The sequence below is a fragment of the Rhinolophus ferrumequinum genome, chromosome 2, assembly GCF_004115265.2.
Source record: "Rhinolophus ferrumequinum isolate MPI-CBG mRhiFer1 chromosome 2, mRhiFer1_v1.p, whole genome shotgun sequence".
Taxonomy (NCBI): Eukaryota; Metazoa; Chordata; class Mammalia; order Chiroptera; family Rhinolophidae; genus Rhinolophus; species Rhinolophus ferrumequinum.
In genome coordinates, this window is record NC_046285.1 from 61,619,974 (window position 1) to 61,633,930 (window position 13,957).

Here is a 13,957-nt window from a genome sequence, read left to right on the forward strand (position 1 = left end):
AAACTAGATTTTTAGGAAGTTTTGTAACTGCTTTCTTTAATCCCTTTAGGATATCTCAAACCATGCAATTCTTTTCATATATTACCTGTAGAAAGAACTGATTACCTGTATTATCAACTCAGAGACTATAGTGCCACATGCAGGTCAGACCCTCACAGGAATATGTATATAATGTCATTTGTAAGGGGGTCACTGACAGTGACCCATAAATAAGCTGACTCATTTGTTAGTACAGTGCAAATCCCCTCCCTTCTTTACCTATTTGAAATAAAATCCTGATGGTAATCCTACATATATTCCCCCAGGTATCATATGTGTATGTTGTGTCGCATAAATGTTCAATTACCATTATGTTCCTTTCAGGTCATTTGAAACTAGGACCACATAGGTCCATGTGTCAGTACATGTGTATTCCACAATATGAACGCATAGGACTGTACCCACAAGAAATGCAAACTGACCCGAACATTGATAAACACATACGAAAATCACATATGCACATCATTCTATATGGAGATAGACACCCCAGACAGATAAATGATTTCAAAAGTAAGTCTGGAGAGGGCAGCCGGAGGGTTCAGTTGGTTAGAGTGGGAGCTCTTAACTGCAAGGTTGCCGGTTCAGGTTCAATTCCCACATGGGATGATGGGCTGCGCCCCCGGCAACTAAAGACTGAAAACAGCAACTGGACTTGGAGCTGAGCTGTGCCCTCCACAACTAGACTGAAAGAAAATGATTTGGAGCTGATGAACCCTGGAGAAACACATTGTTCCCCAATATTCCCCCCAAAAAAAAATTTAAAAAGAAGAAACAGTCAAGAGTTAAAAAAAAAAAAAAAAAAAAGGAAGTCGGGACACTGGTGAGATGTGTGGCTTTTGTTGAGAGGAAGGCAGAAACTGTAGATGAGAGACAGGGATGACCAGAGTGGCCTAGAATGCCTTCCCTGGTGCCCATTCATGCACACACCACACAAGGAAGTGGGCAGCAGTCTGGGAAGCCGCTTTGCCCATCTGGGAGGATTTCCCACAGCAGGCTGTCTCTCCATCACAACCCAGAGAGAGAGGAAGACAATGACAGACTTGATGGTATAGAACAAAGTACTCAGTTTCTTCTATTAGGAGGGAATACATGAAAAATTTGAAATTAATTGAAAATAAAATTAGATGACAGTGGTGATTTGACCGCTAAGAAGGGCAGTGTCGCCTTGCCCTCAGTGTCCACAGTAGCTGCGTGTGAACAAAGACCACTAGAATTAGATTTGTAAATGACTTTCAATCTCACCATCAGGAATTTGCTTTGCAGAGCACTAGAAAACTACAGAAAGTACTAGAAAAAGAAAACTGCAACATCAATATGGCAAACTTGAAAAATGAAAGGAATTGCAATTTGCTTGTAAGATTTGCTTGTTAGAAAGGATAAGATGAGGCAGAGAAAGAGCAGAGAGTGAAGCAAATGAATGAGACAGGACCAGAGAGGATGGCAGAGGGGCATGTATCATTAGTTGTGGGGAAAGAAGATTTGAAACCTGAGTACAAGAGAACCTAGGAGATGCTTGGAGCAAAAGACACCCAAGGATGAGGCAAGTGTTACTGAAATTATGAGAGGAGAAACGGGTTTGATAACTGACCGGCTTCGTATCAATCAACTGAAGCATTTCGCCATGGTGCCAGGCTTCACTTGTCCAGTTAACCTGCTCTTTCTGAATTTGGTGAGGTAGGAGACTTCCTCATAGACCCTATACAGGCCCTGCCCTCTGGATTCAGACATAGCACAGCCTGTGTGTCCTAAAACTGGTGAGTGTCATGTAAGGCTGCGCTGTGAGAGGGATGAGGTGGAATCCTGACCTAGCTGCCTGCTGACCACCGGGTCTGGACAAGTGACCCAACTTCTCTACACCCCATGGTACCTTCTTCCAGGAAGGGTGCGGTGAGGACTAATCGCAATCAGAATAACGTGTTTAAAGTGCTGAGCATGGCATTAGGCCATCCTTGTGGGCTGTGTGAACGGCTGTTACCCTCAACCCCTCCACGGGCTACAGAAAGCTCCGCTGTCTCACTGGTGAGCTGGCAGAGGCGGTCTTCATTCTGCATCCCATCGTCATTGCAATAGGAGGACCTGCTGTGCTTCTCGTCTCTGGAAATGCGTTTCCGTTAATACAGCATCGCCTGTTAAAATGATGCAACATCTCCTTGATGCCTCCTCCTCCTTTGCTGCCCGCCATCCCCTCCCACCCACACACCCTTCTGGGTGTTCTTTTCTCCCCACACTTGCTCCTCAGTGGTCTCACTCATTGCCTTTCATCCCTGATTTATATTGCTAGTCTAGATTCTGAGCTCCACTCTTGAATGTCTTCATTTAAATGTGTCACTTTAGTCTGAAGCTTAACATGTCTAAAATGAAACATACAAACACGTGTTGTGGAACAGTGACCGATGGGACTTGAATGTCCCAAGGGCCAGAATCCTCCTCTTCTCACCAGGGGACCCAACCCAGGGCGGTACGTGTCAATAACAGTTGGTGGCATTTTGTCGCTGTGTAAATTGTCTGTGGATCTGTGTTCCCTACTCTTTTGAGAGTCCTCAGACCTTCTGAGGGTGGAGCCCACGTCCTGCTTGTCTCCAGTGTCCCTGAAGAACCCCACACACAAGCTCTGCACAGAGTGGATACGTATTAACTGCTGGTTGAATTGAATTTTTGCTGAATGCTTCCCACAGTCACCGAATGTTCAAACTTTCATTCCAGGAAGCCTTGTCGCAGTACAATGGCCCCAGTGTACTTCTCCCGTGATGCCAACAGGCCCCAAAGCTGACACTGGAGCCACTCTCGCCCCTCTCGAACAGCTCTTGCTTCTGCTCCTGTGGTTTGGCATGTTTGGCATCCTCCCTCAATTCCAGGACCTTGGCAGTTGGAAGAAGCCATAGTAGGCACACCCAGAAGTGGAAGATGGAGGGAACCGACCGTACAGAGGCATCCACTGCAGGCCATTCTCAGAACCCATTTTCGTCCTTTCTCGTCTCTTCTGCAAGGGGCTGGGGCCTCCTAAACTCCTTCCACATCAACACATAAGGGCATCTCTACGTGTCCATGGAACCCTCAGCAGGGCCCTCAGGGACAGGGACAGCCTTGGAGAGGCAGGCTCTGGTTGCTGGGACCCTCCTTGGCCCAGTAGAGCTGTGCTGTGGACAGGGTGGGCCTCTCTCGGAGAAGGAGGGGAGGGCCTGAGGGCAGGAGTGAGGCAGGCACAGTTTCCATCCATGCTGCAAATGCTCAGACGGCCCCCGTGACAGTGGCCCGGTACCACTCCCTGACACTGCGTCTCTCAGCGTTTCCTCTCCCCTCCCACCACTGCACATCCCAGGGCCATTCGGGGTTCTGTGCAAGTTCCAAGGGGCCGCCTCTAACTGCACCCCTGTCTCTCCTACTCAGGAAGACATATCCAACTTGAGTGACTGAGTGACATTTGTGTAGGGACGATCTTGAATGCTGTCCAATTAATACTTGTATTTTAAAAGACAATTGGCACCAGCCTTGCCACAGCTATCTAAACTGAGCAAAATGGTTTGGGTCCCGTGACCTGAAATGATTTGGGTGGTACCAAGGAAAACAAGAAAAGGTCAGCGCATGGAGACATTCGGAAAATCACTGTGGGGATTACAGGCCTAGCGCAGACACAGTCATTTGTGTTAGGAATTGTGCTCTTAAGTTTGATTGTGCTGATATTTTAAGGACAACTGTCATTCTTTATTTCCCTTTTCTATAGTTAAAAATTCCTAGGTGCTCATTGCCCGCTTTATGGAGAATATGTGGTTCGAATCCCACTCAAACCAATTCATAAGGTAGCTATAGGCTTGCCTGGGGTTCATATTGAATATCATTTAAAATAAGCAGACCGTTAGTTAAGGGTTAGAAATAGTTTTGCTATATTGAGATTTTTGGTATAACAGCCTTTCTAAAAAACCAATTCTAAAATCGTTGGTAAATCATTTGATCTGAAACAATATATATTTTTTTAGTCAATATGGTTGGTCTGATGATCTAAGGTCAAAACCTGTATTAAACACCAATTCGATCCTGCAGATACAGAGTTAAGAAATTCTAGAAAGAGAGAGCATATTTCTGAGCCATATGTTTCTATCATTATAAATGAACAAACAAACAAACAAACCTCTTGGGGGGGAAGAAATTAATAGAATAATAGGATATCCGCAGGGGAGATAAAGATGCAACTAGGTCTGCAATAAAGGTGCACAGGGCAGAGAAAGCAGTGTGTCTCTTCTCAACGTTTTTTGATCTTTGACTTTTTTAAGCACACACTTTTTATCTTTGGGAATTTCCGTTTTAGAGTAGACTTCTTTTCATTTGCATGAAATGGAAGCTTATTCACTGTTTCACAATATCTTTTCTTTACTGAAGATTATCAAGTTGCTTGGACACTCCTATTGGAGTCAGTACCAGGACTACCCTTTCCCATTAACTGAAGTAATAATGGTTTTCCTATCAGCAGGATCCCAGGAATCCCCGTGGGGCACGAGAAATCTCTCCCACTGTGTCTTGTTATGTTTGGACTGCAGGTGTGCCTGTGCATCATGGCTCTGAGATCTGAACCGATTCCTTGAATCCTAGTCGTAAACGCATATGGGCTGAGCCAGCAGCCCTTTTCCTCCAACCTGCTCATTACCTGTGTCCTTATTGTGCAGGTCTGTCGTTTAGGGAGCTATGCTGCAGAGTCAGAATACTGGGCGCTATTTCAGTGGACTGACATTCACCCTTGGCACACCAGTTCCCGTCACTGGGGTTAGAGCTAGAAGGCCCCCACTAGGGCTCTTGCGGGCAGTGCCCAGACAGCAGTTTGATCCCAATCAAGTCGCTTAATGCTCTGAGTCCCAATTTCTTCTGTGAAATGAGAATAACAGTTAGTACCTACTATTGCTCACAGAATTGGTGTCTGTCTGTTCCTTAAATCTGGCATTCATCCATTCTATAAATATTTATTGAGAATTTACCTACTTGGAAGACATGGGGACACAGTTGAAAAAGACAGTGCATCTGCCCTGGAGGAGCTCTGTCCGGTGTTGAATGGATCAAGGAATATGATGCACATATCAAAAAACAACTTTATTTCACACCCATTAAACTGGCTATTATAAAAAATGGAAAATAGTAAATGTTGACGAGGATGTGGAGAAATTAGAACCCGGTACATTGCTGGTGGTACTGTGAAATGGTACAGCTGCTATGGAAAACAGTATGGTAGGTAGTTTCTTAAAGAGTTAAAAATAGAATTACCACGGGATCCAGCAATACCACTCCTGGGTATATACCCAAAATAATAGAAAACAGGACTCAAGCAGACACGTGCACACTAACGATCATAGCTGCATCGTTCACAATAACCAAAGGTGGAATGAACCCAAGTGTCCGTCAACAGATAAATGGTTAAACAAGATGCGTTCAGACAGTGAAAGATACTCAGCCTTACACAGGAGTGAATTTTGATTCATGCTACAATATGGATGAACCTTGAAAACATTATGCTAAGTGAAATAAGTCAGACACCAAAGGACGGATATTGTATGATTCCACTTAGATGAGGTACCTAGAACAGGCGAATTCAGAGAGACAGCGAGTAGAATAGAGGTTGTCAGGGGATGGGGAGAGGGAGGAAAGAGGAGTTAGTGTTTATGAGCACAGAGCTTCAGTTTGGGGTGATGGAGAAGGTCTGGTGACGGTGACACCACATGGTGGGTGTATGTAATACCACTGAGCTGTGCGCTGAAACATCATTTAAATCAGGGGTGTCCAAACTTTTTTCAACGTTTTTCACCAAGGGCCATATGTGGTAAAATACACAAACAGCCGGGCCACTCACTCCAGGTGAAGTACGTATTGCCTTACCTGGTTTATTTAAGTAAACTAAATATATTTTTGGAATTTGCTGCGGGCCGATAAAAAACGGATTGCAGACCGCAGTTGGCCCGCGGGCCGCAGTTTTGACACCCCTGATTTAAATGGTTACGTTTTATGTCATCTATATTTCACCACAATTTTTTAAAAAAAATTTATAATGCCTAAAATGCTACACAAATGCAGCATTGTTATTGTTAACTTGAAATAGGATTGATGGGATTGTGTTTATAATCAACCCCTCTTTTAAAAAGTGCGGTGCCTGAAATGACTCTGTCATTATTTATTATGTGATATTGAAGAATGCGCATCGATCCAGATAAACTTCAGTAATAATTTGTTTACGCCCCAGCCTCTGCCAAAAAGAATTTGAGGTAATTTACCCTAAACACATCAGAGTAATGAGATCAAATCCAATTAACATAAGACAAAATATAGAAACTGAGACACAAAAGTGGAAAAGAGGGAACAGCAATTGAGGAAAACACTCAACTGTTAGCCTTCCTGGACTCAGGGAACTGTTAATATTCTTCAGGCCTTTTACAAATGCTTTAAAATATCATTGGCTTGAACATGGTCATTGTGTGTGTCTATAGTGTTTCACGCTGTAATCGTTCACAGTTCTGAGAATTTATTGTATGATTACAGAACACCTAATTGAAACCGAAGAAGCATGTAAAACTAAGAACATGTTTTCGTAAGTCAGAGCCCTCAAGACCCATTCTGCACTTAACGAAACAGGCTCCTGGAGAGGGTATCTGCCCTGCCGGCCAAGTCTATCTCCTACCCCTTGCCCTGAGCTCCTGCATCAAGTCCACTCTGTAGCTGCTGTGACAGCCATGTCCTCCATCCAGGTGCCCCCTGCCTCTCACGCTCCCCATCCAGACTCTGCCCCAGCAGCCTGCTTCCCTCAAGGCCCCTGTGGAGCCTGGACTCCTACACTGTGCTCAGGTGTCCTTCCTGGAACACCCTCCTGTCTTCCTGGGCAGGTCCTCACCTCCTACAGAGGACAGTTCAGATTTCACCTTCTCCAAGACCTCTCGGTCACGTTGATTGCCCTTCTCCTGATGCTATCCTACTGCACACTTCCGTTACACATTAACTAGTTAACTGAGGTTGTAAATGAACAGAAAGTCTTTCGACCTGTGTTTCGTTTCTTGTAAAAGTGAAAAACGAGGTGCAATTAGACCAAAGACCACATCATACATTTTATTAGTAATGATAACATATATAAAGAATGACCTATGAGAGCCAGGGGGATACTTAAGATGACCTAATTCAGCCTTTTGACACATAAAGAAACAGACCCTGAGAAAGAAAGTGACTTGCCCGAGGTTACCTAGTATTTTCAAAATAGAAATAGACTTGGAAACCTACTCTCCTGAAACTGTGTATTTCTATAATGCCATGCTAGTTTCCTTTAATTTGTGTTTTATTTAATAGTCAGCAAACAAGACTTCAGATGCTCCTCAAACATGGGCCAGGAGAGACAATGTAATGTAGTGGGAAGAACATTGGCTTAGCCAAAGCCATTGACCTTGGGCAAGTCGCTTCATGGCTCGGGTCCTGTCTTTTCATCTGTCCAATAAGGATAAATTGGATGGAATTAAAGTTATAGCTGCTTCTAACATTTTATGAACTAATAGACTGTTGGCCCAGCCCCACCAAAGAACTTACAAGTACTGATAGGAGCACACGTCTCTGGCTTCTGCTCCCTCCTCCACACTGTTTCCCTTGGCCTCGGGACACACTTCCTCCTTTTTATCCCCTGGCTTCCTTTCATTTTTAAACTCATCTTAAACTTCACTCCACTCAATTCAAAATAGAGAGTGTCTCCCTCCATGCTTGGCCTACTGATGGCGCCTCCTCTGCACCTGACTCCCCTCACTACCTTATCACACCACGCTGGAGTCACACATTTTCTTGTCTGTTCCATTAGATGGTGAACTGACTAAGGCCCGGGATTATGGTGCGTTGCTCTAGCCCAAGTGCCTATAATATAATGATGCCTGGTTTATAGTAGGGAACCAATAAGTGCTAAGATCTAATTATTTTTGCCTGGGAAGCACGGACAAGACTGTGGTACTAATTTCATCTGAAGCTGTTAGAGTTTTCTTGGAGGAGCTTATTGAAACTGGGTTTTCAAGAATGATTGGAATTTGAAAGGAGGTGTAAAATAATAACACTGGGATAACGAACGTGGGGAAGGTGGCTAAAGGGAGTGGGTCAGATCAGTGTTACTTAGTTGAAGCAGAACATCTGTTTTAGAATCGTCTGTGTACTTGTGAAAATTACAGATTCCACCTGTTGCTCCCACCCAGCGTTCCTCATTCTGAATCTGTAGGTCTAGATTTCCTTTTAGAGCAAGCTCCCTAAGTAGATTCTTACCACATGAATGGAGAGTCTTGAACTCCTGGAAGGAACATTGGCAGTTGTGGGCACTTGAAAGCTATGTTAAGTTTTTGAAGATGGAGAATTATGGCACGATGATGATGGAGCTTTAGGAAGACTGGTGGTCTGCAAAACTGATTGATGGCCGTGGATTTTCAGAAGCAAGGGTGGGATGCTCGGAGTGCACCAAAGTACTTAAGAATGGAGATTTTGCTCTCTACTGGTAGCACCAGAAATGGAGAGTAAACTGACTCCAAGAGGCATGTTGAGCGGTGAAATGATGAGGCTTGGTGACAGATTGAATATAAGTGACAATGACAGGAAGGGATCTGAAATGACAACTGTGTTTTAGGGACCCCAGGAAAATGGCAGTCCCACTGATGTACATGCTATTTCTGTCTAATGAGTTCTGCTTCAGCCTGAGGCGACTGAGGTGTCTGGAAGGCATCCAGATAAAGACGTGGATTGGCAATGTGGACTTGAGTGTGGCCAAAGGTCTGAGAAGAAAATAAAGATGGGGGAGAGTCAATAGCATGAGTGAAGAGGAAGGAAGAAAGCCTGGAAACCTGAGCTGACCTTTAGGGAGCAGCAACATTAGACAGGAGGAGGAAGATGAAGCAAGGAAGAAACAGAGAAGAAACAGAGTTATGAGGATTGAATAATAAAGAGACACCAAAGAAAGAGAAAGGTTGAAGAAGTTGGATACCCATTATATCAGATGTTCTAGAATTTGAGAAGGATAAGAACAGATCTTTCAACTTGGCAAAGAGGGTATTAGATGAAAACTAATTTTTAAAAAGTGAAAATCAATAATATTTTCTGATGTGTGTGATGTGATCTGTCAGACCAGGAGAAAATGAAAACTCTTGATAACAAATTGTGTTGACAATGAGAGCGCAGAAATATACTTCTGACAATCTGGTTCCCAAAAGGATACTCTTCTATTTGAGAGCTGGGAAACTGGGGATGGGTAGGGGGTAGGGAGGATGAGGGACTAGGATTAAAAGGGGGAACAGATTGGGATGCATGGACAAAGAAGAAACTTACCAGGAAATTCTAACATGTATGTATTTTAATGATCTTGTTTACCAAATAAGGTTGCATTTATTATTTTAAAAGGTTCCATTCTTGCTCCTCGGTTATAGTGTCATCTGAGACAAACATGATGTGTCATATAGGATGAAACCGGATACCAAAGCTCTGTTTTGACACTACCTTAAAATATGGCTTCAGAGAAAACAGCGGTCCCTTAAGACACATTATGCCTCCATTTCTCCCTTAATGACCTGGGGTGGGGGTGAAGGGAGATCCACTTTTAAATGAAAAACAAAGTGCCAGAAGGTACACTAGTGCAGGGTGCATTAGTGCAGGCTGATCTGACTTGGTGACTCCATTTGGTGTCCTAATTACAGTGCTCACCTCTGGGCAGATGCCATCAGGACATAGGAGCAAATTGCTCTAGGTGTTTGACGTTTTTACATTACTTGAGAACTCCCAGTATTTTCCATTCCTCATCTACATTACATACACAAAGGGTGCCACAAAAATGTATACACATTTTGAGAAAGGAAAAAACTGTATTAAAATTGTAATACTCAATATATGCCGATAACAAAGGATGAACACAAGTCATGTGTATACCTTTTATTGGCACCACCAATACTTTGTGACGTTAGATGTTAAATCCTTGAGAGTCTTTTCTGTGAACAAAGACATGTGTTTTGTAATAATAAAGCAGGCAATCATCAGATAGAATCATAAAATTTCTCCCATTTTATAGTTATTTGAAAGGAAAACAAAGGAGAGGAAAGGAAAAAGAACAGCTTAACAGTGATATGAGGGCTATTTTTTTTTTTTTTAAACCTGAACTGAAATGTAGGTGACCAATGTTCAGGGGACTTCCTATTGTTGGAGTTTCATCTGTCGCAGTCATTGCAGTTGAAAAAGTAAAATGAAGCAGTTGGATGAGATCTGTAGACCATTTTCCAAAACTATAAACTGGGACATGACCTGACAAGGGATTTTTTTTTTTCTTCTAAGTTGTGAATATTTTTTTGTTTCAGATTCTTAAAAACTCTGGAGTCTCTAAGTTCTTACATAACTGTTAGATAATAAAATTGATTTCTGCCCACCATCTTTCTGCCTTCAGACTTCATTTAATCATCAATTCATCCTTAAACAGACTTGCCAAGTTGCTTAAGCCCAATGCTTCATGAGGGCATAGGAGGCCTGGCTTTACTCTGGTTTCCTATGAACGCTTACCTGTTGCTGTGGTTCTACTTGGTATCAGGACTGATAGAAATAGATTGGTATCAAGGCTTATATTTCCTTCTGACATAGCAACTGTCATCATTTTCAGGATGATTATAAAAAAACAACAACAAAGAAACCTGTTACTCAGTGACGCTGTTCACTAGGTATGATCTTAAAGAAACTTTTTGGTAGTCTTTATCTTTCTTGAAATTGTATCCTCTGTCAATGGCTGTCCTTTGTCAGTCTTGTCATACAACAAGCTTTTGTAAATAGATACAAAAATTGCCATTTTAAGAAAGAATAATTGTTGCGCTATAAAATATGTAAATTGTAGAACTTATTTACAACTCTCAAACAGGGTTTATATGTCATCACCTCCAGTAACGTTCATGTTAGGGTGTCATGTAAACCATTTTTTAATTTATAAAAGTGGTAAATATTTAAAAAAATTTTTTTAATCAAAGGGTGTAAAGTAAAATATAGAAATTCTCCTTCCCTATATTCTAGTTTTCAGTACCTCTTTCCAAAAGCAATCACTATTGACAATGTCTTAAGTTTTTTTGCATGAATTTTCTAAGCATATACAGTTTTACATATACAGAGGGTGCCAAAAACTGTATACACATTTTAAGAAAGGAAAAAAACTATTAAAATTGTAATACTCAATATATACAAATAACAAAAGATGAATACAAGTGACGTGTGACTTCTGCAACCAAGAAGTTCTCAAAGTGGTTACCATCAGCGTCCAGACACTTCTGATTACAGTGAACTACTGCTTGAGCAACGTTGACCAAAGTGCCCACTTGTATACATTTTTTTGGCACTGCTATGTGTGTATATGTATATATATATATGCATACACACTTATTTTTATACTATGCGTACTTTTCTGCATCTTGTTTTTGTTTTTATTTAATTCCCTTAAAATACCTGAACTATGTCATATCAGCATGAATCAATTGGTTTCATTCTTTTTAAAAACTGCATAGCATTTCATCATATGTATGTATCATAATTTATTGATGAGCATTTAAGAAATTTCCAGTTTATATCTGGTTTTTGTTGAAGTGCTACTGTTCTAATACAGATAATAAACAGTCTTAGAAGTGAAATTACTGAGTCAAAGAGCACATGTTTTCAATTTTGATGAGATATTTCCAAGTTATCTTTAACAAATTTTCACTTCAGCCAATATTGTCAGTATTTCCACATCTTCATCTATCAGTCTTACTCTGAGATTTGAAATTTCTGTCATTTTAGTAGTTGAATATTGTCACTCCTTTTTACTATGCCTTTGTTGGATTAGTGTATAGAGAATCCTTTTTACATAAGACTAATAGTTATTTGTGTATTGGTGCGAATTTCCTATATTGTGTCCTTTGATTATTTCTCCCTTGCCATGTCCATTTTATGAAAGGGAAAAGCTATTACTAGGATAGGTTACTGTTTAATAGATCACCCACCAACAGTTCAGAGGAAACCATAAATGTATATATTCTACACATGAACACTTGTACCGTGTTTCCCTAAAAATAAGACCTAGCTGGACAATCAGCTCTAATGCGTCTTTTGGAGCAAAATTAATATAAGACCCGGTCTTGTATTATATTATATTATATTATATTATATTATACCCAGTCTTATATTGTATTATATTATATTATGTTATGTTATGTTATGTTATGTTATGTTATGTTATGTTATATTATATTATATAAGACCCGGTCTTATAGTAAAATAAGATAGGGTATTATATTATATTATATTATATTATATATTATATAATGCCTGGTCTTATAGTACAATAAGATCGGGTCTTATATTAATTTTTGCTTCAAAAGATGCATTAAAGCTGATGGTCCGGCTAGGTCTTACTTTCAGGGAACCACAGTACAAACACTGACTTACTTGGAGGCCTAAAAGAAAGCCTAAAAAAGAAAGTATGGCAGCAAAGCCTGAGAAGAGAAGAGAAGTCTGTCTGGAGATAGATGTGGGGACTAGCCTTACTCTTTCTATTGGTTTTCTTTCTTTTTTAAAAAAAGATTTTTATTAAAATATAGCTAACATACAATATTATATTAGTTTCAGGTGTAAACATAGTTACTCAACATATATATATACCTAAAGAAGTGATCACCATGATAAGTCCACCAACCATCTGACACCGTACCACGCTACACAAAATTATTGACTATATTCCCTATGTTGTACATTACATGCTCATGACTTACTTGTTTTGTAGCGGGAAATTTCAACTTCTTATTCCCCTTCACCTTTTTCCTCCCTTTTTAAATTTTTCAGTTGACATTACAGTTGACATTCAATATTATTTTATAGTAATTTCATGTGTACAGCATAGTGGTTAGATGTTTATATAATTTAAGAAGCGATCCACCTGACTAGTCTAGTACCTACCTGACACTATACGCGTATATAGTTATTACCATATTATTGACTATATTCCTTCTGCTGTACTTTACATCCCCATGACTATTTTGTAACTACCAATTTGTACTTCTTATTTCACCTTTCTCACCCTGCCCCCCAACTCCCCACCTTTCTGTCACCCCAATAAATCTAGTACCCATCTAACACCATACATAGTTATTACAATATTATTGACTATATTCCTTATGCTATATCCTACATCCCCATGACTGCTTTGTAACAACCAATTTGTACTTCTTAGTCCCTTCCCCTTTTTCACCCACTCCATAATGCCCCTTCCATCTAGAAACCCTCAAAATGTTCTCTGTATCTGAGGTTGTTTCCATTTTGTTTGTTCATTTTGTTCTTTAGATTCCACATATAAGCAAAATCCCATTGCATCTGTCTTTCTCTTTCTGACATACTCCACTCAGCATAATACCCTCCAGGTCCATCCATGCCACTGCAGATGGCAAGAACCCATTCCCTTTCATGGCTGAGCAATATTCCATTGTATATATGTACTACCTCCTCTTTATCCATTCTTCCATCAGTGGACAACCAGGCTGCCTCCACATCTTGGCCACTGTAAACAATGCTGCAATGAACATATGGATGCACACATCCCCTCGAAGTAACGTTTTGGGTTTCTTCACATAAATACCCTGAAGTGGGATTACTGAGTCCTTCTTTGCTGCTTAAAAAAATGACTGGAAACTTAGTAACTCAGCTCAAAATTTCCCTGGGGCAGGCGTCCGGGCACAGCATGACTGGCTTTTTGCTCAGGTTCCACAGAGCTAAATTCAAGGTGTTGGTTGGTCAGCTGCACTCGGTATCCTCTTCTCAGTTCAGGTGGTTGTACCTGAGTTTAGTTCCTTGCAACTGTAGGACTAAAGTCACTGTTTCCTTGCTGGCTGTCAGCTGGGGGCCACTTAACTCCTAAAGGTTACCTGTGCTTTTTGCCACATGTCCCCCACCA

At 41.1% G+C, this 13,957-nt stretch overlaps 1 protein-coding gene across 5 annotated transcripts in view; it reads left to right on the forward strand.

Moving 5' to 3' along the window:
* The window catches only part of MCF2L2 (MCF.2 cell line derived transforming sequence-like 2), a 213,319-nt gene that overhangs the window by 147,057 nt on the left and 52,305 nt on the right, over positions 1-13,957 (forward strand). The window lies entirely within an intron of this gene.